This window comes from Vespula vulgaris, chromosome 9 (genome assembly GCF_905475345.1).
Source record: "Vespula vulgaris chromosome 9, iyVesVulg1.1, whole genome shotgun sequence".
Lineage (NCBI taxonomy): Eukaryota > Metazoa > Arthropoda > Insecta > Hymenoptera > Vespidae > Vespula > Vespula vulgaris.
Window position 1 is genome coordinate 5,033,743 of NC_066594.1, and position 24,064 is coordinate 5,057,806.

Below are 24,064 nucleotides of genomic sequence, written 5' to 3' on the forward strand. Positions count from 1 at the left end.
CCGGAATGGGTTGCACGCCAGAGTAGATAAGACTCTTGCGACGGACCACGAAACCATGTTGAATGAAACCGTTCTTACCGCATCTACTCTTTCTGCGACATATTAAAGCGAGAAAAATGCGTTGACAACTACAAAGTGTCTACTCAAGGATATTTCCTCTTCTCGCGTGAAGACGAATAATGAAGAAAGAGAGAAAGATAGATAGATAGAAAAATATATATATACATATATACATATAGAGAGAAAAAGAGAGAGAGAGAGAGAGAGAGAGAAATGCATTATAATCGTGTCAACAATACCTCCGTCCGTAATACATCTTTATAAGCGCAAGAATTCGAGGAGATCTCGAAAGGAAATGACCTTCATAAAAATCGTCGGCGTCGTGTCGTCGAATGTTCGTCGACCGGCAGAGATCGAAAAAGTTTCGAGGAGAGGCTTCATTAGCCGGCATAAAGACGCTGCTTCGACGCTAATCCGGGCTGTCGTTTCTTTGTTGGCGACAAAGAGAGGGAAAAAAAGAAACGAAATCAGCAGGAAAGAATTTCGCGACTCGTTCGCACCTCCGCCCACCGAATCACGTTCGCCATGGAAGTCCGATTTGCACGACCGACACTAATCCTCGTATAATCGCTCGTCACGGATCCAACCCTCTTGCGAGTACCGATGAAAGAGGAGGAGAAGCTGAGAAACATTTTCATCCACGACTACGATCAAAAGAGAAGAAAAAGTTTGCGACGTCGATCGCATTCGTCGGAACCTCCCACGTAAAATGTACATTTCTTGGCATTCCACCTTTTATCGGGTTCAATGAACGTGTATTCACTTTAATAACCAACCGCATATCGTAATTGTAGGCCGCGCACGAGAAGGTTAAGACGAACGACGCGTTAAGTGCGCGATAGAGAACCTGGAATACGTCTCGTGAAATACGTCCTTTCGATTTTGCAATTATTTATCGGTCGATAAGGTGAGTATAAAGTGTCGCTTAACGATTTGATAAGAAACGTCAATATACAACACGTGGGTTCGCCCACGTTTTTCTACGTGAGACTAGGGAAATTATTCGATCGCTTGCGACACGTTTCCCGTCATATTTCATCTTATTAGAAAGGATGTATCGTGAAAGTAAGATTTTTATGATACTTATTACTTTAGTCGAGCCTTTGAAATTAATCTCGTATATAGAGATTTCTTATTTTTCTACGTCGATAATTCTTCTTAGTTTTATGTTAGGGATCGACTTTGTTGAGACAGTCTTTACTGGAAAAGCTAATACTTTTCAATATCTAACTGAATTGTGGACTTAGCTAGATAGGATTATTGGAAAAGAAATATATACGTGTACATCTATCGAAAATTATGGAGCTTGATGTTAAATCTTTATCCACGATCCATAACTTAATCAGGAGTGTGGGATAGAAAATTTCAGAAGTATTTCTTGTTAGAGGATGACACGTAAATAAGGCTATCAAATCAGTCGTGCATTAGTCGTCATTTTTCTCTGAATTTTGATAAATCATCGTAGATCGACTAAAGGAAATTTGCCTGAAAGAAATATTTGATTCGTGAGGTTAACCGCAGACCCACGAATACAGGAAAGTATTCACGCCTTGACACGAAATACTAATCATGCTGGATATACGTCGCGTGCTAGTACAAGAGTGAGGGAGGGAGGTAAAGAGAGAGAGAGAGTGACAGAGGCGAACAAAGCGTGAACGCCATTCGTAATGTTTAATAAACCCAACCACGCATGTAGTGAGTGACGCGTGGATACATATCGATGACAATGATTCAGAGGTTCGACGTGGACCTACCAGAGACTAACTCGACGTATTCCTCGTTTGACCATCGTACGTGATTGTTTGTTAGATGTGGCGACAACGGTAGGAAGAGGAAGAAGAGAAGGAGAAGAATGAATGTTAGAGAAGCTCACTATGTGTAGAGGAAACTATCGTTTTGCATAATGCAAATACTAATAATTTCCACCTGTTCCAACATTTATGGACTAGCCTTTCCAACGATGTAAAGCGAGTAATTTATATTTTTTCTTGACAATACACAGAAATTTAGATAGAATCCGGGTATGAAATTGTTGCGTAGGTTTTTACAACCTTAATTTTTTTCTTCAAATTCTTAGGGTTTTATACGAGCAGAAATATACCCCTAGTTATTTAAAAATGTAAACTTTTGAATCGACGAACCTCCTCGTATACGATATTATCAAGAACTTGCCACCATGTACAAGAAAAAATTAGAAGCTCGATAAAGAGCGTGGTTATATATATAGTCTACTAATATCATCCAACTCTGATATGTGGTAGAATCGTAGATAAAGCTGATCGTGTAAAGAGGAGTAAGAATGAAGAAAAAGAGAAAACGATCGAAGTGTAAGAAACAGAAGGGGAAAGAACTAGGAACGTCAACGCACTGCTCGTGATATCTCGAACGAGCCAGAAGAAAATAGGGGACTGAACGAGAAAGCAAAGAAATAGTGCGAGCACCTTCCTCTCATTCTTTGTCTTCTTTTATTTTTCTCTTTCTCTCCCTCTCTTTCTCTCTCTCTCTCTCTCTCTCTCTCTCTTTCACTCTCTATCTTTTTCTCTTTCCTTCAGCCTTTTTCTTTGCTCCCAAGGGTTAACGTGGGCGGATGGGGTTCTCGTCGGGCGGAACAAAGCTCAGATAAGAGAAGCGCTGTGCAAGAAGGAGAGAGTGAAAAAGAGGAGAAGAGAAAGAGTGAGAGGGCAAGAGAAACTAGAGTCTTCTCTTATCGCGAAGCGAAGCGTGGCGAGGCGAGCCAAGGCGAGACGGAGGACACTTCGAAGTATTTTTCATGGCAATAAATAATCCGGAACGAACGTCATTCCGAGAGGTGACACGGCCCTGCGAGCCAGGATAGAGAGGCGTGCCTGCGATAGCAGCTCTTTCCTTCTTATCCCCGGTTCCTCTCTCTTCCCCCTCCTCGTCACTACCCGTATACTTTTTCTTTTGTCTTTCTGGCCTTTCTCTGTCTCACTCTCTCTCTCTCTTTCTTCTTCCACCGTTTCGAAGCAATATCTACTGCGGCTTGCGGGGAAGTGTCCATGGAACGTGGCCTGGGCCACGTGGGCCACGAGAGAAGGCACTTACACGACCTATTTCGAGAGAGAAATAATGTCTCTCCATTGGTGGGCTCGGTGATCTCTCGATCGCGATTACGTTCTGGTGCTCCTTCGCGAGTTCCACGCTTCCAGGACTCTCCTCCACTCTCCTGGCCTCTTTGCTTCCGCGAGATTCGCGATATCGGCTAAAGTAGAGCAACCTCTCGTGAGTACCCACGTTCGCGAGAGCGAACGGATAAGCAGATACAACTTTCCTCCTTCTCTTTCTCCTTCCTCTCGTCCTCTTCGATGGATATCTTTTTCTTTTTTTTTTCGATCTCATAGTAGAAGTAAGAGTAAGAAGAGAAAAGAGTCGTTTTAACGAAGAATACGTCAACTCTTTTTACGCTTGTACAGGGAGCTTACAAAGCGATGGAAGTCGACGCTTTGTACGTAGGATTTAGAATGATGCCTCTTGACCAGCCTTGGCTACGACCCAAATTACCTTCGCAGCAAGCGAAGCTACACTAAGGAAAATGTGAGCTGCGGTATTGCAACCACGATATAGTATAGCATTAACAAATAGAGTTACATCGGAATATGTGAGAGCGAAATGCTATAAACAAAGAGAGTGAAGCAAGGAGTCATTTCGTTTGCTAAAAAGCAAGGAGTCCTTTCGTGCGCCAGCCTTCTTGCCGCACGACCCACTTGAAATGACCCATTTCTCATAGCCGTTCCTAGCACGGTAAAGAGCCACTCCGCCTCTTAACTCGGATATATAATTAACAAGAATAGAAGTAACGGAAAATAATGTGCAACGGGGAAAAACAAGGTTACTGGATGATTGATAGCCACTTAGAAAAGGGGATAGTTTAAACAAGACACATTTAAATATAAAGAGAAAGTGAATTGTTTGTAAAAAATGAAGGTGAGTTATTAAAAGGATTGTTAAGATAAAAAATATACCGTCGAGAAGAGGTAACGAAATCGTGACACTTACGATAAAACGACCATCTCGTTCGGCCGTTTAAATTCTCTCGCGTTATAGAACCGCATTTCATCGAACTTACCGCGCGCAAATCGAACTCGTCTCGCGATGAGAGATAATAAGTACTGAGAGGCGCAAAATCGAACACAAACTGCGAAATAATAAAAAGAGCGTATTCGAGGGCGCGCATCGAACGCATCTCACAGTCGCTTAAACCTCGTCATTTTATGCCGGCCGGTGAATCCGATATCTCGAAGGATCGATCATAACGGTGCATCTCGCGAGAACCGAGAGAGTGAGAAAAAGAGAGAAAGGGAGAGAGAGAGAGAGAGAGAGAGAGAGAAACTCGCGAGGCGCAACTGCAGCTTGATTACACTCCGGCCTCTCTCAAGCGCGCATCGTTCGATGTAGCAGAAGGCAAGGCGGACTTCTCGACCCTGTTATTTATGTAGCATTCGTGGTGTGAGAGTAGGAACGTCGGCAGCAAATGCACAGTTGTGCGTGTCGAGAGCCATCACGTGGAAAGCCTCGAATTTTTTGGATCGATCTGTACTGCGATGATCTGTTTTGCGGTGTAAATAAATAGAGACGTACGAACGAAGATGATGTTTCTTTTTTTTTTAAAATAGTCCAAGAGTTTAAACAGCGGAATTAAACAAAAATCGTAAACCGTGAAATTCTTGGAAAAGTAGATAATAGGATATGTTAAACTTATTTATGCGAAATACAAAATTACTATTAACCAAAAAAGGAACTGGTTTATCGCATTCACGAATTCATAATTCTCCTACGTTCGATTAAACGTAACTTTCGATTAAACGAAACTTTCAATTCGACGCGTAGCTCGAATACACAAGGGTTTCTGCTCGAAATCGTTCGTGAGAATGCTTTTAAGAGTATTTGTAATCCTTCGTTAGAAAAGCAAAAGCACTCTGAAATGGGAGTGAGAGCTTCGATTTTGCGTCGGAGAAAATACTACGAAACGTTTGTTTGCGATCAAAGGAAGCATAAATAACGCTCAAACGCGTGGCGCATTTAACGTTTCGATGCTTTTCGACGATTCCGTACCCATGTATTTTATTAAATCCTGCCAAATATACATACACTGCGTTTTCATCTAAATTTCGTTTCGCGAGATACAAAGCTTAATGAAAAGGAGGAATTTAAGTGAGTAAAGCGAACGAATGACCGAATTGAAGACTTACGAGTAAAAGAGAGAAAGAAAAGGAGGAAGATAGAGAGACAGAAAGAGAAGGACTATAAATAAAATTGATACATTAACGTTTGGCCGCTCCGAATTACATCGACGTCCTTTTGCTCCTTATCGCTCCATTTTTCATCGCTGCCGACAGAGAAAGAGAGAAAGAGAGATCTTCTTTTTCCGATCGCGAGCACCGGTAGAAAGAAACACGAGCGTCCCGCGGCGAGTCGGATTCACCTCGACCGAATTCCAGTTAAAACCGAGCAATACGGTTCCTCTTTCTGCTCCTATCTACGTATATTCCTCCTCCTTGTAGTTCTCTCCTTGCTTACGTAGAGTAGGCGAGAAAACCTGAATTCCAACGAGGCGGCAAAAAAGCGTTTTAGTAGTCCCATAAAAACCAAAAAAGAGAGAGAGAGAGAAAGAGAAAGAGAAAGATCGACTCGCTTCTCGTGTTCTAACAGATGTAACGCGTCGCTTAATGCGGTTAACCTGTCGCGAGACGAACCGAGAGAAGCGCGCCTAGCCGAAAAGCAGTGAAATCGATACCGGACAAGATTTACGATCGGCACCGAAAGAGCCGGAACCGCGTCCATGAATTACTTACGATCTTACCCACCAACTTCGAGTTCAGCCAAGACAAAAGATTATTATTCGTCCGTTCTTTAAAACTCTTTTCTCTTTCTACGGAACGCTTAACTGGAATTTATGCTTTCAGCGAAGGGGATGAGAGTTCCAAGAAAGATTCCGACGTAAGCGTCGTTGAACTGCCGTTTCTACCGTCTTAATTAAATCAAGAAAGACATTCGTTAAAGATACATCGCTTGAGCTCGGAGATTAGAGCTGCTTCCCTTTTAACTTTTTTTATTCTCTCATCTTCTTTTCTCTCTAGATCGAAAGATATACGTGACAGATATCTCTAGGCAGCTCCGTTCGTTATTAAGACTTCATATTCGTGACTCGTTGGCATTACCAAAAGCGACGAAACACGGTTTCGCCGCGCCTTTGACTTCTCTCTACGGTAAGAAACAACGGTGGTAGCAACCAAGCAAACCAGCAGTGTGCGGCTGCAACAACGGTGGCTCTCGCTTAGAACGTCGAGTCGAACGAAACGTTTATCAAGTACCAACGCAAACGTCTATCTCGACACTCTATCCGCTCCTTTTTCCAGGTACTTCTATCTACCCAGTCAACGTAACGTTATGTCGGCAGTACGGTAGATATATCTACATTGTAAGAACGATGTTTAGGAAGAGATCGAAAGGTTGAGCGAGTCGACGCTAGTGAGCGCGAACGAGAATGACGTGACGCACTCGTTGGGCTCCCCGTGGTCATCGAGAAATGTTAATTAAACGCCTTTCCTATATAAGGATCCGAGTAGTGTTCTCTACGGCGCATTAGACGGCCTTAGACTCGTATTAACTTCGAAAGAGTTCGACGGGGAATGCTTCTTTCTCTATTCGGACTTAACGGCAGCACCAGATGAACGAGCTCTTTTTGACCGGTCGCCTACACTCTTCCTCTCTCGTCTCTTTGCAGATACGTACATTCGTATGTAAAGTTCTCAAAGGGATCCAATGTGAATTCATTCGTTTTAAAGGTAGTACCAGTACGGATCATTTCTAATTTTACGTCTGAGCATTAGCTTCAGACCGAGCATTGGCTTCGTTTCGCGGTTGGTGCATTAGTCCGCCTGATTAATTATCTCATAGATATAACATAGCTTTGTTTGCTTGCTTTGATAACATACGTTATCGTTTTATCTTTCTCTCTTTTCCTTTTCTTTTTTTTTCTTTTTTTTCGTTCTAAAACCTCGGATACTAAGAGGAGAACGACCGACAGCACGTGCTCGTTCGCCCGAAAAAAGACATTTCGGGTAAACCGCGGTTACTCCAAACACCAACGATTTCAGCTCATCGGGGTCGAGAAGGAGGAAGGGTTTTACGGTGAAGTTATAAGGAAGGGAACGTCTTTTCGATGGTGACCGCGTGCCTCGAGAGAACGCCGCTCCAGCGACTCGCCTAGGGGCCTTCAAAATAAACCAATAAAGCGACGCGTTTCACACGCGTTTACGTCGCGGACCCGCCGCAGCCTCCGTCCTTCTCATCGTTCCCTCGCAATAAAAGTAAAACTTTAAGTTCGAAAGAAGTAGCCGACGTTGCCGGATTCGATCCCTTAAAATTCGTCACCCGCTCTTTCTCTTTTATTTTTCCCTTCTTTTTTCTTTCTTTCTTTTCTTTTTTTGGGATACACCGATGTGTCGTTCGACTTTATCATTCTTCCTTTTTCTTCTTCTTCTTCTTCAAAAAAAAGAACTATTGTAGACTTTCCGTGAACACGCGGAAAATGGGCGTGGCGCTCTTTATAAAATCCTAATATTAAACGCGGTCTTGGAAAGAACGATCCTTCTCTTTTTATCGATGGCATCGAAACGATCGCGTCGAGCCGTCTTTCCTTCCCGTTATTTCTTTTCCAATTTCTTGGTTGTTCCGTTGAAATAGTAGACCACACAAGATGTGATTGAATTTTTGACAGATTTTCTAAAGTTTCGAAAGTAACGATACGGCAACGTCGTGCTGGTCGTCCTGCAAAGCATATGCCGCCTAACGTATATACAGACTGTTCGTAAACGTAGGATATCTCTTCCACGAAAGGGGGCGGAATATGAAAGAAGCTGTGCTGCCTCAACGAAGTCACGGTGAAAGGTAAGCAAACTCTCTGTCTTCTTTCGTGCTGATCCAAACCAAAATCACGCGAGAAAACGAAATCCTGGGAAGTTTGACGAGGAGAGTCTACTCGGAAAAGAGCCGGATGGTTTATCAAATAGTTTACGATTTCGACGGATAACGAAAACCTTTTCTTCGCGTCGATATACCACGTTCCTCTTCTCCAAGGATGTTATTTATTTAATCTGTTTAGAGTTAAAGTAGAGTTTAAAACGGTCAATTTTACGAGGCATGATTTTTCAATGAAAGTGAAAGATCGGTTGGTACAGTAGAAATTAAAAGGAAAACTATCTTTCTCCGAAGCTTTGAGTGGACGAATCGGTCTAAGATGAATTAAAAGGAAGATGGATGCTGGAATCTTAGTCGGCGCTTTGCGGAAATCACGTAGCGATTATCTTTTTAATATACCGTCGTTCCGTCCGCGAATTCTCTCGCTTGTTTCTCTCGCGTTTCGTTATATGTACATATGTGCGCATGCGAGGAATACGTCCGCGGAATGTAAAAAAAATTAAAAAAAGATCGTGAAGGGAAAAGAGAGAAAAAGAGAGAAAAAAAGAAAACTAAACGGTGGGAGTGAGACGAAACGAGTTAGAGAGAGAGAGAGAGAGAGAGAAAGAGAGAGAAGGGAAAAGATAGCAAGAGAAAAGAAACTTGGATACTGGAAGAAGAGAACGCAGTATACGGAATATACGAGCGTACGAGAAAGATAGATAGAAAGAAGTAGAAGGCGTGCGTAGATCTAGCCAGAGACATCCGAGAATCATTCTACGTATCAATTAGAGAAGCAGCTATTAATTTCTAAAGAGGCAACAGGCATGTTAACAGAGAATAACATTTTTCTCATTCAATCTCTTCATCTTTCTCACGACGGGACTATAATCCATTGCTTTCGAGCGCATAGTGGGAAAAGCTCACTACGACGAGGAGCTTCGTGTATTTTCTCTCTTTCTCTTTTCCTCGCTTGGCCTAATCTTGAAAATCGAGTGCTTCGTTGTCGCCGCTAGAGCCGACGGCCATTAATAGATATGTCAGACGCTGCCAATTAAGAACGGGTATATCGGTCCCCGTGCGATTAATCCTACCGCGAGAGCTCGCGGGTGCATCGCGCGAGAGATCGTTGCTCCTTTACATTAAAGTAAGAGGAAGAAAGAGAAAGAAAGAGAGAGAGAGTTAGAGAGAGTTAGAGAGAATGGGAGAGAAAGAAAGGGGGAAACGATCCTGTGCGATGCGACGAAACAGCGTGTCGTCGTGGCACGTTGTTAAAGAGACTCTCTTTCCTCTCGAAAGAGAAAGAGAAAGAGAAAAAAGAACGAGAGAGGAGAGTTCTCTCTCTTACATCATATGCACGTACATCGACGTAGCGCATGTACGCCCATGCAGGCGTGTAACGGAAGTGTGCTCGCGTCGACAAATTTGTGGGATACCCGTATAACCCTTGGCTTTGTGCGTACCGTTTATTTCGCCGAATAACTTGTCGAAAAATAATGACGATGAAACTAATAATAATAAGAATAATAATAATTATTATTATATAATTACAATAATCATTATTATAATCGTAATTGTAATCGTAATCGTAATTATAATAATAATCATCATCAGCATTACCATCATCCTCATTATAATTATAATAAGAATAAAAACAACAATAACTACAATGATAGTAATAATAATAATTTCGTCGCGAACAGTCGATCCTTGTTTTCGTTGCAGGCACGAGCTCAAACACATCCGTAGAAGAAACCGCAGGAATAAGAAAGTTTCCTTTTAGATCTTGATCGTCGTCGCGAGCATGGAAATATAGATATATTATACATACGTAGGCGAAAGATGCTTGACTAATAAAAAAGTCAAAGAAGAAGGGAAGTCGAAGTGGTGTCGTAATCGATGATAATCGTAATGCGAAGAGGCGAACCGAGAATGACGAGCATTCTCCGTTTTCTTTTTTCTCTCTTTTATTTTTCTTCATTCTCCACCTACTTCTTCTTACGCTTCGCTTGTTTCTCCTAACAAATCGCTATGCTCGTTCACCTCCGACGTCGATGAGCATCGCGCACGCGGAGGAGAAGATGAGAAATACAAGACTATCGTGGTTCGCGATCGCCCAGAAAAATCAATTCCTTCGAACGCCCTTGTCGCGATGAGTCGCGTCATGATGGCTTCGCGCTTCCCTCGATCTTTCGCGGTACTGTGCATAGTATTAACGAACTTATAAAAGAAAGAGAGAGAGAGAGAGAGAGAGAGAGAAATGATGATCAAAATATTCGACCTCGAATCTCTTGTACGCCCGAGCGATCACGCTCCTTCGGGGACAACGTTGAGATACTTGGAGCGAGATGCCAAGGCGATTTGTTGGCACGTTAAAGAGCATGGGATATGACGAGCCGCGCGTGCGAGAAAAGAAATAAAGAAGAGGAAGAGTTAGTTCTTCTTCTTCTTCTTTTTCTTCTTCTTCTTCTTCTTATTCTTTGTGTTTGCCTCTGGTCGTTTCTGACCCCACACACGAGGTCATCCTCGGGGTAAACCGAAGTATGGACTTTACTGCTGGCTGTCCCTCGAACTGATAGTAACGTCATCCATGTGATTTGTGGTCCATCGTATGGGGAGGTGCTACGTGAAAACGAGACTCTCTTTCTCTCCCTCTTTCTCTCTCCCCCTCTCTTCATCTTTCTTTTTCAACTTTCTATCTTTCTCTCATCCCTCCTCTCTCTCTCTCTCTCTCTCTCTCTCTCTCTCTCTCTCTCTCGAAGCAGCAACGCGTATAATGATCAAGGAATGCGTTTTTCACGCTTCTCAATTCGAATTTGCCGTTGGTGTATTAAACGCGAGAGATTGTAAGAAAGAGTCCCGCGTTGCTTCCTCGCTGTTCATGCAAGGATCAACGACGATCAACGCCGCGGGCAGAAAAGTTCATCGGGGGTCGACGACGAGCCATCGTCTTGACACGTTCAATGTATCCGAATATTCAACGACGTTGTTCGAAAGAAATTCTTGCAAAGCTGACGTCTTAACTTCTTTAATCGAATCACTCGCGATTCTTTATATCCTCTTTTCCTTCAGGCAATTCGTAGTTCCGTCGCGTTGATCGGTTAAACAGGTAGGTATGCATATGCGATTAGTCATACAGCTCTTTGCAAGTTTCCCGTAGCATTGATATTATTCATAATGTTAATAAAATTCTATTCGTTAAAAATGACGCGTGCGAACGCGAATATAGCACACATAGCGTCGAATCACCTTCGGTCATGCTCGATTGGTCACGATCGATGTGAAAACCGTCGCTCGTGTATGACTCTCTTTTACTATCTTTTTCTTTCTCTTTTTCTCTCTTTCTCACGAGCACGTGAGCGTTTATGTATTCGCGTAACGTCTTTCGTTGAATATGCAATGTTTCCACGAAGAGACACGCCAAACAACCAAACCACGAATTTCGCTTTTAGACAATACGAATCGATATCTTCGATTTCGTCGAAATTCCGGTGCTTACGAATTTTCTAGAATACGTGTGGGTGAAGACGGTCAATGGAGAAATAGGAAGAGAATAACGAAGTGAAAGTATATAGATACTTGCGTGGACGTACCGTCGTGTCGAAGTGTGTCCAAGAACGACGAGGATGATGACGAAAACAAGAACGGTCTCGGTCGTTCGCGCGAAACAGGTTCACGCTTAACCGGGTGGACGTTTAGACGCCGGCCTGCCAATTAGTCGCAGGCTTGCCTTCCCGAGGGAACGAAAAAAAAAAGAAAAAGAAAGAAAAAAGAAAAAAAAAGAAGAAGAAGAAGAAGGAAAAAAAGAGAAGAATTAGGACGAAGAAGAACGGTGGCTTTCGTCGTGCATGGGCGTCAACTTTCAGGGCTAAAGTCAGTGTTTTCCTCGAATTTGCAAATTAATAATGGAGGAGATAACGTTGATTAGAATTTATGAATATTCGAAGGGTAAGTCAACGTAAGACGTAGAGTTTTATAAAGGAAAAAGAAGGGAAAAAATGAGGACAGAGGAAAAGAAAGGAAACGAGAGCATCGCGAGAGAGAGAGAGAGAGAGAGGCGAGTATACTGAAACAACTTTTAACCCTTTTCGCGCGAGCGTGGCTGTTCTTACTCGGTTGGAACCCCGTTGAGCTAATATCCACGCGCGAGCATAATGAAAGAGAAAGAGGCAGACATTCCGGTGGAGCAAGGGCGTTTCCGTTTCCCGTTTCACACGACCCGGCCAGAATGTCGCCGATGAACTCGTCCGGCAGAAGGCGAGAACCCGCCGCGACAACGTTCTCCGGATTCCTCTCGGCTACGCTCGACCGATCGGCACCTCCTGCCATGTTCGTTATATTACTTTGTTAGGATAAAAGTATAAACTAAGAAGCTTCGTTCCTTTCGTCGATCTCTCTTCCTTCTCTTTCCTTTCTTCTTTCCTTTATTAAGTTTTCCGAGTGTTTTTAAGCGTCCTTGACTCGTCTTTGAAGCATTCAAATCACCGCCATACGAATGTTTACTATTTATGTATCTACATGTATTTCTTTCGATAACGATGCGTCAACACACATTTCGTTGACTGTTGGAAGGACAAGCTATTGTTGATGTCACGAGACAATGAGAGAAAGAGAAGAAGAGAGAAACAGAGAGAGAGTTATGCCGTGAACGTAAGTTTTTCCCAACGATCAGAGACGTACTTTATTCTTAAAGGAGAATATTCATTCGGATTCTTCCCAACGCGTAAGTCGCGAGAAGAGTTGTCCTCCGACTTTCCTTCTCTCATTTTTCTCTTTCTGTTCGTCACGAGACGTTGGCCTTTTTGCAGGGACTTTTAAACGGCCACGACAAAAAGCGAAACCCTTCTGGCACGCGAGCACCAGTCGCTTAAAGGATTCTCTTTCTACCTCTTTCTCTCTTTCTCTCTGGCTTTATCTCTTTCCTCCGTGTCTCCGTCTCTCGTCCAACTAATTCGTTTATTAAAATGGATGTCCTTCGTCTTTACGATGCTTTGTAAGCGCGCGCCTGGACCGCCGGCAAAAACATTCCACCGCGAATACGTGACGTTTACATCGTCGAGCGGTTGCTATAACCGGTGCTTCTTGCGACCTCTTACATCTCCATGTTCGTTAAAAATAATTACGAAGTCGTGCGAGCGATCGGATTCTCGCTGGATAACATCGCATTCGCGTCGAATAATTTTATTGCCACCGAGCGTGCTAGCTTGAAATCGGAATATAATCTTGCAAAGAATATTCAAAAAGCGAGTGGTTCTTGCGTCGCAGTAAGTGGTCTCGAAAGCTATGCGATTGTCGAACGATGAATCGTTCTTTATATCTTCTTCCTTTTTCTTTCTCGCTAAGGAGAAAGAGAGAAAGGGCGTAAGAGTAACGCAAAGACACGAGAATCGAGTTTTTCGTGCCTTCGTTGCGTCGTCAAAAGCGTAAAAGAAAGCAGAGTCGAGAAAAAAGAACAGGTGTCTTTAGGTTCCCTTTTATCCATTCTCGTGCATATGACGTATACCGACGCACGGCGTGTAATCCCTCTCTCCTTTGACTTGGAAGAAAAGAAAATCCTCTTGTCTCCGAGCGCTTAATTCGAAAAAGTCCTTGGTCCTCAAAGTCCTTAGAAATTCGTTCTAGGCAACCTCAAAAATACAATGAAAATGAAGAGTTTCGAAGAGAAGGAAAGAAAAAAGGAGAGGAGGACAAATAAAAAGAACAACGCGAGGGATTCGTGACGCTCGATTTGTCCCAAATCGACTAACATAAGTGTAACCGTGTCGTGTGTCTTCCGGCATGGTTTCTTGAATTTCTAAACACGTACGTGAATAACATTCGTAGGCACATTACCTGAACGAACGAACGAATGAACGAACGAACGAACTCGACGTTCTCGCATAGAGAGAAACGCCTCTACTAATCCTCGAGAGCAAACGTCCGAGCGGCAGCTTCTACTATGAGTTATGGTAAACGGGTGCATAATTTGCCCGTTTCTCATGCTTTCACTTGCCCGTCAAAGCCGCGGAGACGAGCGTTCACCGAGCGACGAACGTGAACGGTTCGTTCCGCTCGAGATCGTACTCGACGATATTTGCGCGTTTCCTTATCTCCTTTGAGATTCACTAGAGGAGCAAATTTTTTCGCTCGGCGCGTTTAACGATTAATACTCTCGGCACGCTCGTTAACGAAATAACGGCGATTGAGAAACCTCGTGATTTCGGTTCTCTCTCTCTCTCTCTCCCTCTCTCTCTCTCTCTTGCAGAAGCGCGATAAACCAAATTGGCAGGTGATCCAGCGTAATTGACTTTCCAAGCATGGGGTATTGCAGTCGCGGATCGATGCTTATCCGGCCACGTCCGAAACGTCCGCGTTGATTATGCATCTGTGCGATTTATGCGTCGGCACTGCGACACCCACATACGCACCGTTTATCGTACTGGATTTCTCTCTCTCTCTCTCTCTCTCTCTCCCTTTCTCTTTCGGCTTTCTGTTAACGAGCAGAACACGCTAACGTTTCATTCCAGCAATGGAGAGGAAGAGAGAAATGGACATGGTAATCATCTCGTTTCATTCATTAAATTAGTTAACGATGAAAAGAACATTTTGCTTGATAATTCAGAGAGCTTTGAGAACTTCGCCGTAAAATCTTTCGAGAGATTTTTTTTCGTACCACGTGTCAAGAAAGATAAAAGAGAGAGAAACGGAAAAAGAAAGGGAGAGTAAAAAGGAATATAGAAAGTTGATTTCTCAGCGACTACGAAGTAATTTAATAGAATATAATCGTCTCGTTTAGAGATAGCGAAGAGAGGGAGAGAAGACATTCGTAATACCGGTCAACGCCACTTACCGATCCCATTTGTCTTCCCTTCTCGAGTTACAGCGCGACGAAGCGCGTAATCGCGGCAAACAGGGCAGCGAAGCCGCGGGGATCGCTCGATGTAGATACCTACGGACGTACGCGTAACCCGTAATTAATCGTCATCGCATGTTCGAGATCTTCCTGTTTCGAGTTGGTACAAGATTGGTGCGCGCACCGCCATAGAATTCCCATAAATCTGATCATCGTCGAAGACTCCTGCGTTTTATTCGTCTCTCTTCACCTCCGGCGATTTTCTGCCTTCTTATAAGATCTCCTTCTTATTCTCGATCGTCCTTGAAAGAAGGATGAATAAAGAAGTTGAGAGGAGAGGAGAGGAGAGAGAGGGGAAGTGGAAAGAGAACGAAATTTCATATCGAATCGTCCGAGAAAAATGGTAAATTTCTTTAAGATCGTTCGATATAAAATATTGCTCGAGCATGGTCGTACGATCGAAGATGAAAGACGACGTATGTACCTAAGTACCTACATACATCTGTATATATTATATATGTTATTCGGAATCGATACTGATTTCGGTTGAAAAACTTTGAATCTTCGTAGGTTTGATCGGAAGAAGACGAGTTAGTCGTTGTCGTTCGGCACAGAAGAATATGCGTTCTCTTCGCGTACTCGAAAAACGATCGTAATATTCCGTTCGCGGATGGTTTCTATGCAAATATAAGAGCGAACGAGAACGTCGTAAGTATTCGAGCAAGAATAAATCGGTGTATCATCTTTTATACGCGAGCTTTGAAAACAGCTGGTTTACGAGTTACGACGTATCGACTCGCCGGTGATATTGAGAACGCTTAGCTTGAGATTCACAAGAGACGTGCGCGTCGTCAAAATTTGCAAAATGAATATCTATCTAAAGAGCCTATCGAAAGAAATAGATACTCTCGAGATATATCGAGAGATATTATTTTTTTCATGGTCGAGCGAAGATGAAAGAATGCTTGCACATACGAGAAGCGTGAACATTTATGTAAGTAGGAGATATATATGTATATACGCACGATTGAAAAAGAGAAAGAGGCGTAGATAGAAAGAGTTAACGATGGACGTCGTTAAGAGTTTCGAGAAGAACGTCCTGTCTCTGTGCCTCGCGTATCTATAAAGTTAATGCGTACATAGCTATGTCCTCACGCTATTATACGCGTTAGATTCGCCCTTCCCTTTCTCTCTCCTCGTAGGTTATTTATGTTTTTTTGAGCCGTATTGTTAATGTTATCGAAACGATCCTTACGATGTTTACAAAGAGTACAATGTATTTCTTTAGACTAACTTTATTTAAACCACGTCTCTCGCGATATTATTTTCTATTTGTCTTAGCGTTTAAAACTTCAAAGCGCTTATAACTTTTTATTACCTTTTTTTATGGACGGAATAAATATGCGAGGAGATATTTTTGAGAATAATAATCCTTCGAACAAGATCACAAAAGCTTTATGTAAAAATAATTATACTTACATATAAGTACCAATATCTATTCCAATAAATTTTATGGTGCATCAATATCACGATGTATGTCCCTCGATTATTATCCATGGGATATAGCAATGATATCGTTTAATTTTGATTAGGCGTGCCGCACAGAGATAATGCACGTGAATGAGGCCACGCGATCGCCCGTAAACTTGGCCATACATGAAAGCGTGATCGAACTCGATTATCATCTTAATGACGACGCTCATATTGAATCGTTCACGAGCGAACGCTCGTCGAGTAAGCTCCGCTCGTCAACCGAGACGACGACGTAAAGTATTCAGCAGGCTGCTACGTGAAAGTATTTCATATTTAATCGTCGTCACTGTCTACCAACGTCGACATGCGAATTCACCACTTCCAAATTTATTCTCTCTTCGTCGAATTAGAAATTATCGCCGACAGAAAAGTAGACTTTCGCGTGAACGTCGTCTATAGGAATGAATTTTACAATGTACGTAGAAGAACAACAGAACAACGAAAATAAATCATATTGATCGATGTAAACAATACGAAACGTATAGTATGTATATAGAAACGTATAATGTGTTTATTGATATCGGTGATGATATCATTACTTCCTGGAAGGACAGATACAGAAAGCTTATATTTTGTATACATACGTGTACCTCTCTAGTTTCAATCTACATGACCTCTGTTGTAATAGCTACCCATTAGTCATCCATCGACCGTGGTCTTTTAAACATCGTCGTACCGATCTGTGCCGTATTTTAATCTACCTTATAGATATTACTCGCATATTTATCACCGCAAATTTAACTCCGTCTACAATAATTTGTAATATTTATTCTTTCGTAAACTAATCATTTTCTTTAGCGTTATTTCAACACATTTACTGGAAAAATTCGCCGTTTAGTAACACCGAGCGTCATTAACAACAGGATCTTTGGAGAATCATCGAAGCATATTCGACGACTTCGCTTTATTTACGAATAATTAATTTTCTATTAATTAATAATTTTCTCTAGCATCATTTCAACAGCTTTCCGAAGAAACCCATCGTTCAATATTCGTCAAGTATTATCTTCGAGAGATCATCGGCGCATTCGATCACTTTATTAGTTATTAAGTTTATTTTAATTAATAATTCTCTGTAGCATTATTTGAAAATATCGTTGAGTATCATCAACAACGAAATCTTCGGGAGATCATCGGAGCAACGTTTTTCATCGGCTACAGGAGTAACGGCGATCTCCCTTTCTCTAAGCGTTTCTTTCGCGGTCCAGAGGCCACGATAGTGCGAGTTGCGATCGACGATAACATAACGCGTCGGTTCGAATCCATTTCGATATCTCTCTTAGTTTCGGTGTTCTTGTGGGAAACGAAGAGCAAGTTTGGTCTCTATCGGTACGAACGATCGTTTAGATATAATTACTAACAATCCTGAAGGGCTCATGGTATAAGCCCTTCTTCGTGATTGGCCATTTCCATGGATCTTGGTGATCGTTAACGAGCCTACAAAAGGAGAGAAGAAGGCAGAAGAGAAGAAGAGGATCGTAAAGGAAGAAACGGAATTGCTAGGAAGGAACGAAGGATTGCGAGCGTTCGTTCTGCCATTCTATAAATCCTCCATACACGGGCTTTCCTCTGGTAAGTTCAACACGAAAATCAATTTCTTTTGCGATTTATAGCGATCCTCGTGAGCGTTCCGCGTCGATGCAAGAAATTAGATATCAACGAAGAGCGATTCTCCTTCTTGCGACGATATCGCTATGCCGATGCTCTCCCTCGAAACGCGTATAATAGAACAGCACCGTCTTTCTCGATTTAACGCGTAACACGTCCTACGCCAAGCTTGAATTAAAACCGGCCGATGGTTTTCAAGTAACACGTACCTTGAAACTGCCGAAGAACGATATAAATTTCTAACTCGAACGATCGTCGACGTATTTCATCCTGTGTAGCATTTCTCTTTCCTCTATAGAAGTCAGTTGAGTTTGCTGTTGGAGTATGATTCGAGTTATCCAAAAAATCGTAAATCATCGTCGGAGAGAAAGGAAAAGAGAGAGAGAGTCGAAATATATACAAGGAGAATTAATAAAACGTATAGGTTACAGGGTTTCGATAAGGATCGTATAAAAGTTTCGCGCCGATATCGTAAATCGATTTCGTATTCCAACGTGCTTCCTACGTCTTCTTAGCGCGGCCTGCGGAGAGACGAGAACGCGAGATTCCAAACGCGCGAATTAACAAGCTCGTCGTTTCGCACAATCGCTAACGGTTGTACGAAGAGAAGGTCGTAACTCCCACGAGGGACGATATTCTCTTGGCTCTATAGGTGGTCATTAGCGTGCGCACGGGTGCCATAATAAAGACGAAAGTGAAGAAGGAGGAGGAGGAGGAAGAAGAAGAAGAGAAGGGAAAAGGTGGACCGGTCGAATAAATTGATAACAAAGGCTCGCTCGTATATCTATTAATTAATTATCATTTCGAAAATATTTTTTAAGAGAATCTCGAGGATAGAACCTTCAAAATTGTCTTGGTTATTCCTGACAACTCGGTAAAGAACGGACGTTTAGCCGCGTAACTTGCCAAGAGGAACGCACTCGAGAGGTGATAACTAACGAAACTCGTTTTTTTCCTTTCCTTTTTTTTTTCTTTCTTTTCTCTTCATTCAACCGGTCGTGGAAGACATCAAAATATAAACTGTACGCGTGTACACAGATACCCGAGTTTTTCTATATTTCTGTCTCTGTTTTTATTATCATGTAAAAGGTGCCGTTCGAAGCAACGCGTTCAGTAGATCCGTTTAATAAGGATGATAAAACGACGTTAACGCGAAATTACGAAACGTCCTTTAGACGGACCTCCTGGACGGTGTTCGGACTTCGGTGTAACCTGACGATCAGCGGGTGTCCATTCGAAAAAGTACAATTCGCGCGTTCTCCAATACAGACTCTTGCATCCATGTACGAGCACGCGCGAAGGAGAGATCGTCTCTACTAAGTTTCTCGGAGGAGCTCGAAAAATTGGCACTAAAGCCGATGGACGTCTTCATATCCGTGCGTCTCACCGTGCAGTCCGGACCCCGTGCAGGTACTTCCAACGTCACCACCACTACCACCATCGCCACCACTGTGGATTTGAATATCTCTATAAATAATCGATTATATGGCGGGCGTTAAACGTCTTAATGAGCGAGGCACCGCGTCTTGTCTCTTGGGTAGCCTAAAGACGGCCCGTTCTTCTCTCTCTTTCTTTTTCTGTTCCTCTCTCTCTGTCTCTCTCTCTCTTTCTTCCCTCTGTCTCCACTCTTCTTCTTTCTCACTCGTACTCGCAGGAGGCAGCTCGTGCTCGCCGTCTCTCCTTCGTGATTATCGTTTCCTTCTCAACGCTGAGCGGCGAATAAAGACGCTTCGGTGAAACGTGCAAATGGTCGATGAGAATTTAAAAGGAAGTGTGTAAGAGAGAGGAGGTAAAGTTCCTTCGGTGATTAGCTGGGAAGACGTTAGAGAAGAACCCAGAAAAAGCACGTAAGGGCGATGAGATTATCGAGTGCTCGACGCTTCCGTAAGTTGATCAATCCCTTTTGAAATAAAGAGAATATTCTCTTATTATCTTCTTAGGAGAAATCCAATATAATGAACTTGGATAATCGTCAAATGAAAGGTGTAAAATTCTTCGTAGTTTATCTTGAAGAAAGTCTTGAAATTTTGCCTAAATTTTCTCTCGTTAGAACTTTGCCGTGATCGTCGAGATATTTTTCTTTCTACTTTTCGAATGTAACGTTGTGTGGGAGAGAAACTTGGAGTGGTCGGACGGTAGTAATTAAACGTCTTAGGAGTTTGACTTAATTAGTCCCATCGAGAGATGTCTCGAAATATGAGACCACAACGATGAGCAAGAGAAGAGGAGTTTCTTTGGTCGGCGGAAGTTTGAAGGGTCCAAAGAAGGACACACCCACGGAAATATACATCTTCGAAGGGAAGACCAGAAACAAACAGAGCGAATCTACGACGACTGTCGGAGAGATGTCGGAAAGGTTTCATTTTCGTTACCTGCACGATTTGTTATCTCGTTGGCGATCTCAACCGGTACTTAAAAGTAACATATCCGTTCGTCCTGCGATAGACTAAATATGTAAGGAAAGGGAAACTTCGAGATAAATCGATGCTGACTAAAGTTTTCGTCACTATTTAAAAAATTCTTTTACGGTATACGAACACGAAAGGACACTCCTTCTTTCGTCGTATTCGAAGTAGAATTCTTTTTTTATCGACGATCCTGCTTTATCGGGTTATTCAAAGCTCCAACGAGTCTAAAGAAAAAAAGGAACCGAGTTTAAAAGGCATAGCATCTGGAACATCGCAGCGTTGGGTATATAATTTAAAAACGTAAAGAGCTTTGAGAGGCTAACTCATCACAAAGAACTGGATGACTGGTGAAAACGGTCGTGACGTAATAGATCGCACGGAAATGGCACTCGAGGGTTGTTTCAGAAACGAAGCGATATCTGGGTCGAGGCTTCGTGAGATTCATTCCCTCATTTCCCACTGCTTTCGTCTTTCTTATATCTTTGTAAAAATACGCGAACGATGCAACGTGGACGTCTCATCCCCTTTTCTGCTTACTTTCGCCCTGTCACTACCTTTGCTCTTCTTAGGATCTACCGCCATAGTGGTCATCTTCTTTCTCCCTTCTTCTTTTTTTTCTTTTCCTTTTCGAGTCCTGTTTTATATTGTAGCAGGTACCGGGAGACTTCAGAGAAAACCGAGATTTTATCGTGCCGACACGAACCGCCAGCTTCGGTCGGTCTTCGTGTCATCGGTGTCGTTTTTCAAATGGCGCGTCATCTATTTTTCGCGTAAAAAGGAGGAGGGCAAGGAAGATGGCGCACGTCGAAGGCAGATATTATTTTACACGTCAGACCAAGCGGATTAGGCTGTACTTTTTTTTTGCGATTTTAACCCCTGAGAAAAAAACGAACTAAAGAGTGATAGAGAGAAGGCGAGGAGTAAATCCACGAGCGGTTTTTTTTTTTTTAATTTTCTAACTCTATATTTAATTTGCCAACTATTTATACAGCAGCTTCATCTTCCGACGAAATTCTTGAACAATTACAATATTATCGAATAGAGAAAAAATCGATTTTGAAGTATCGTTAAATTTGGGAGATATTAGAAAGATTTGATTCGGATCTGTCTGTCTTTCTCTTTCCTCTTCTTATTTTATGATATTATCGTATTAATAGAACGTACCAATGTATTTTCGGATATTAGCAAATTTGAACATAATTAGTAAATGCGAGGAGTATAAGAAAAAACAATAGAGCATTCGTACGGAAAAGATAACATGATCGTTCTCGAACTAAAACCAAATAGATTTCGTTCGATTTCACGTGTCTGATATCTGAACATTTTTTTTCCCTAGGACGTTTAAAAACTAAGTAATATCGACATCGACAATGTGTAGAGAAGGGGAGAAGCTTCGCGTGGGTGATCTCGCGCGTAATACGGGGTGTCGGAGGATAAGATATCGGGTGTTGTCGAGGTGGTAGTCTCATCATAGCAAGAGACACCTTATCCACAAAATTCGTCTCTCGTTTTACTAAAACCTAATCTACCGGTTTCGCTACTGTCAAGGAAAGGAAAAAAGATGAATAACAAGAAAAAAATAAGAAGAATAAAGAAGAAGAAGGAAAGAGGAAAGGGTGTTCGTTCGAGGAAGGCAAAAAGTCCCTAGGGTCGTTTAATAGGTAGGAAGAAAGGGAGGTGAGATGGGGCAAGGATATCGTCTCTCTCACCCCCAGCCTCTCGATATATCGAATTACCGAGAGGGTTAGAGAAGGAGGAAACTTTGCTATTGGACAGGATGCGTGCTCGGCGCAATGTCAAAGAGGAAGCAGTAATCGGTCTAGGAAGAACATATCGGTCTAAGTAGAAAAGACGGAGACAGAGAGAGAGAAAGATGGTGAAAGGGCGGCTCGCGTGCGAGCAAACGTTATGCTAATGCTGCTAGCTCATAAATGCGACGAGCGCGAACATCAACGCGTATTAGACGCTTAGGGAGAAAGGACTACCGCTTCTCGCAAAGCATCGAAAGACGAGACAGAAAAGGAAAGAGAAAGCGAGCCATAACGTCTCCTTCAAACTAATTACGAGTGTGCTGTTTAGTCGGCTGCCTATACCTTTTATTTAGACGAAATCTCATTTGAATATATTAGCCGGTAGTGGAGAAATACTTCGGAAAGGGTTTGTGACACGAAGAAAGTTACAACTACGATCCATTTCTAACGCCTCGTTGTCGGAGAAAGTCGAAGTTTTACTGTTCGATTTGTTTGTTTATATATATATATCTGTTTTTTTTTCTTTTTCTTTTTGTATTTTAAAACCATTGAAACCAAGACAATGAAAGTTTGGCGTGTGTAGGAGGAAAGGAAGGGAAGTCGGCCCTCCGAATCGGATGTTGTAGTTCGAGGCGAAACAACGGGGCGCATAATGGTCGTCTAGGCGACAAACTCGAGCACATAGAGTGCCTCTTACGTGTCCTTCCGCGATGCATAAGTTGGCTAAGTAAACGCGGCCCACGTTTGCGATCGTAAACGCGCCTCCAACGGCGTCGACTGTCGATAAAACTTAACCTTCTTGCTTTTTTATGTTTTAGAAAACAAAAGGAGAGAAAAAAATATACAAACACATAGTCTCGGCTTGTCCGCTCGTCGTTTTAACCTCATTTCGATTTCCTGGTCCATCGACCTGTCGAAAAGACCACCGAGAAACTTAGTTTCTGGATAGATTTCATAGCGCGTGCGATGAGTTTCGATCGATCGTACGGGAACGTACGAGAGCGAGGCTATAATTATTTCCTCTTCTCTATCTATCGTTCACCGCGCATAGGATAGATTCGCCGTTCGATAAGGGAGAACCAGGAAAACGTAGCCGCGACTTTGTACGCGATGCCGAGTTCAAATCGGTCCCAGCTAAGAGCCGATCATTATCATCCAGCAGAGCGCACAGTATCTCGTACTAATCTTCGCGATTACCGAGGCCGCCGATATAGCGGCCTGAGAAGCCGGTGATTAGAAACGCTTTATTGCTTTACATACGCGCGATCGCTGCGGAATAGCATAGACCGTTCGTTCTTAATCCGATAAAATCCATACGCCGTCCAAAGATCGTTTATTGCGAAATCGAGCGCTCTCTATAGGTTTCTATAGGAAGATTGTAATGTTCTTTCGTGAGAGTTCTCGTTTCGACAATTTCTAGGTAAGCTGGTTGTTCGTTTCGTAAATAGAGAAGCTCCGTAAAATTTCATAGCTATTCGCTTTTGAGATATTATAGATTCCTTTTGATCGGTAGCCACGAAGATCGGCGCCTTTGTCGAGTCATTGTTCCGCGCATTAGAAAGCCGAAGTCGAATACCGATATATGTATACCTTGACTGTTCGACACGAACGTACATAGACACGTATATGCATAAGAGGTTCCGTTTGAATTGTATGCGTTTTAACATTTATTGTTTGCTGTGTGCTAGCGAACGTATAAGCAAAGAGAAACAGAGAAGCCAGCCATAAGAGTAGGAGGAGGAAAAGGAGAAAAAGAGGAAGAGAGGGTGCTTGCGAGAGGGAACAAATAGTTGTAAACGCGGGCGAGAAAGGTCTCTCCTAGGAGGCAGCCGAGCCCCCTATTGTTTTCACTTCTCGGTTGCCTCGATTACACGTACGCCGGGAAACCAAAGGATAACGTATGTACTAAACTCGAATCGATTATTCCCGAGTCGCTGTAACTCTAATTTGCT

The 24,064-nt window shown here is 42.6% G+C and overlaps 2 long non-coding RNA genes across 4 annotated transcripts in view; one reads left to right on the forward strand and one right to left on the reverse strand.

Moving 5' to 3' along the window:
- The window catches only part of LOC127066381 (uncharacterized), a 576,444-nt gene that overhangs the window by 123,717 nt on the left and 428,663 nt on the right, over positions 1-24,064 (reverse strand). The gene's annotated exons all lie outside the window — the stretch shown is intronic.
- The window catches only part of LOC127066383 (uncharacterized), a 73,513-nt gene continuing 64,612 nt past the window's right edge, over positions 15,164-24,064 (forward strand). For both annotated transcript variants that reach the window (XR_007782378.1, XR_007782377.1), the window contains exon 1: positions 15,164-17,917. This is a non-coding gene — a long non-coding RNA (uncharacterized LOC127066383). The remainder of the gene's footprint in view (positions 17,918-24,064) is intronic.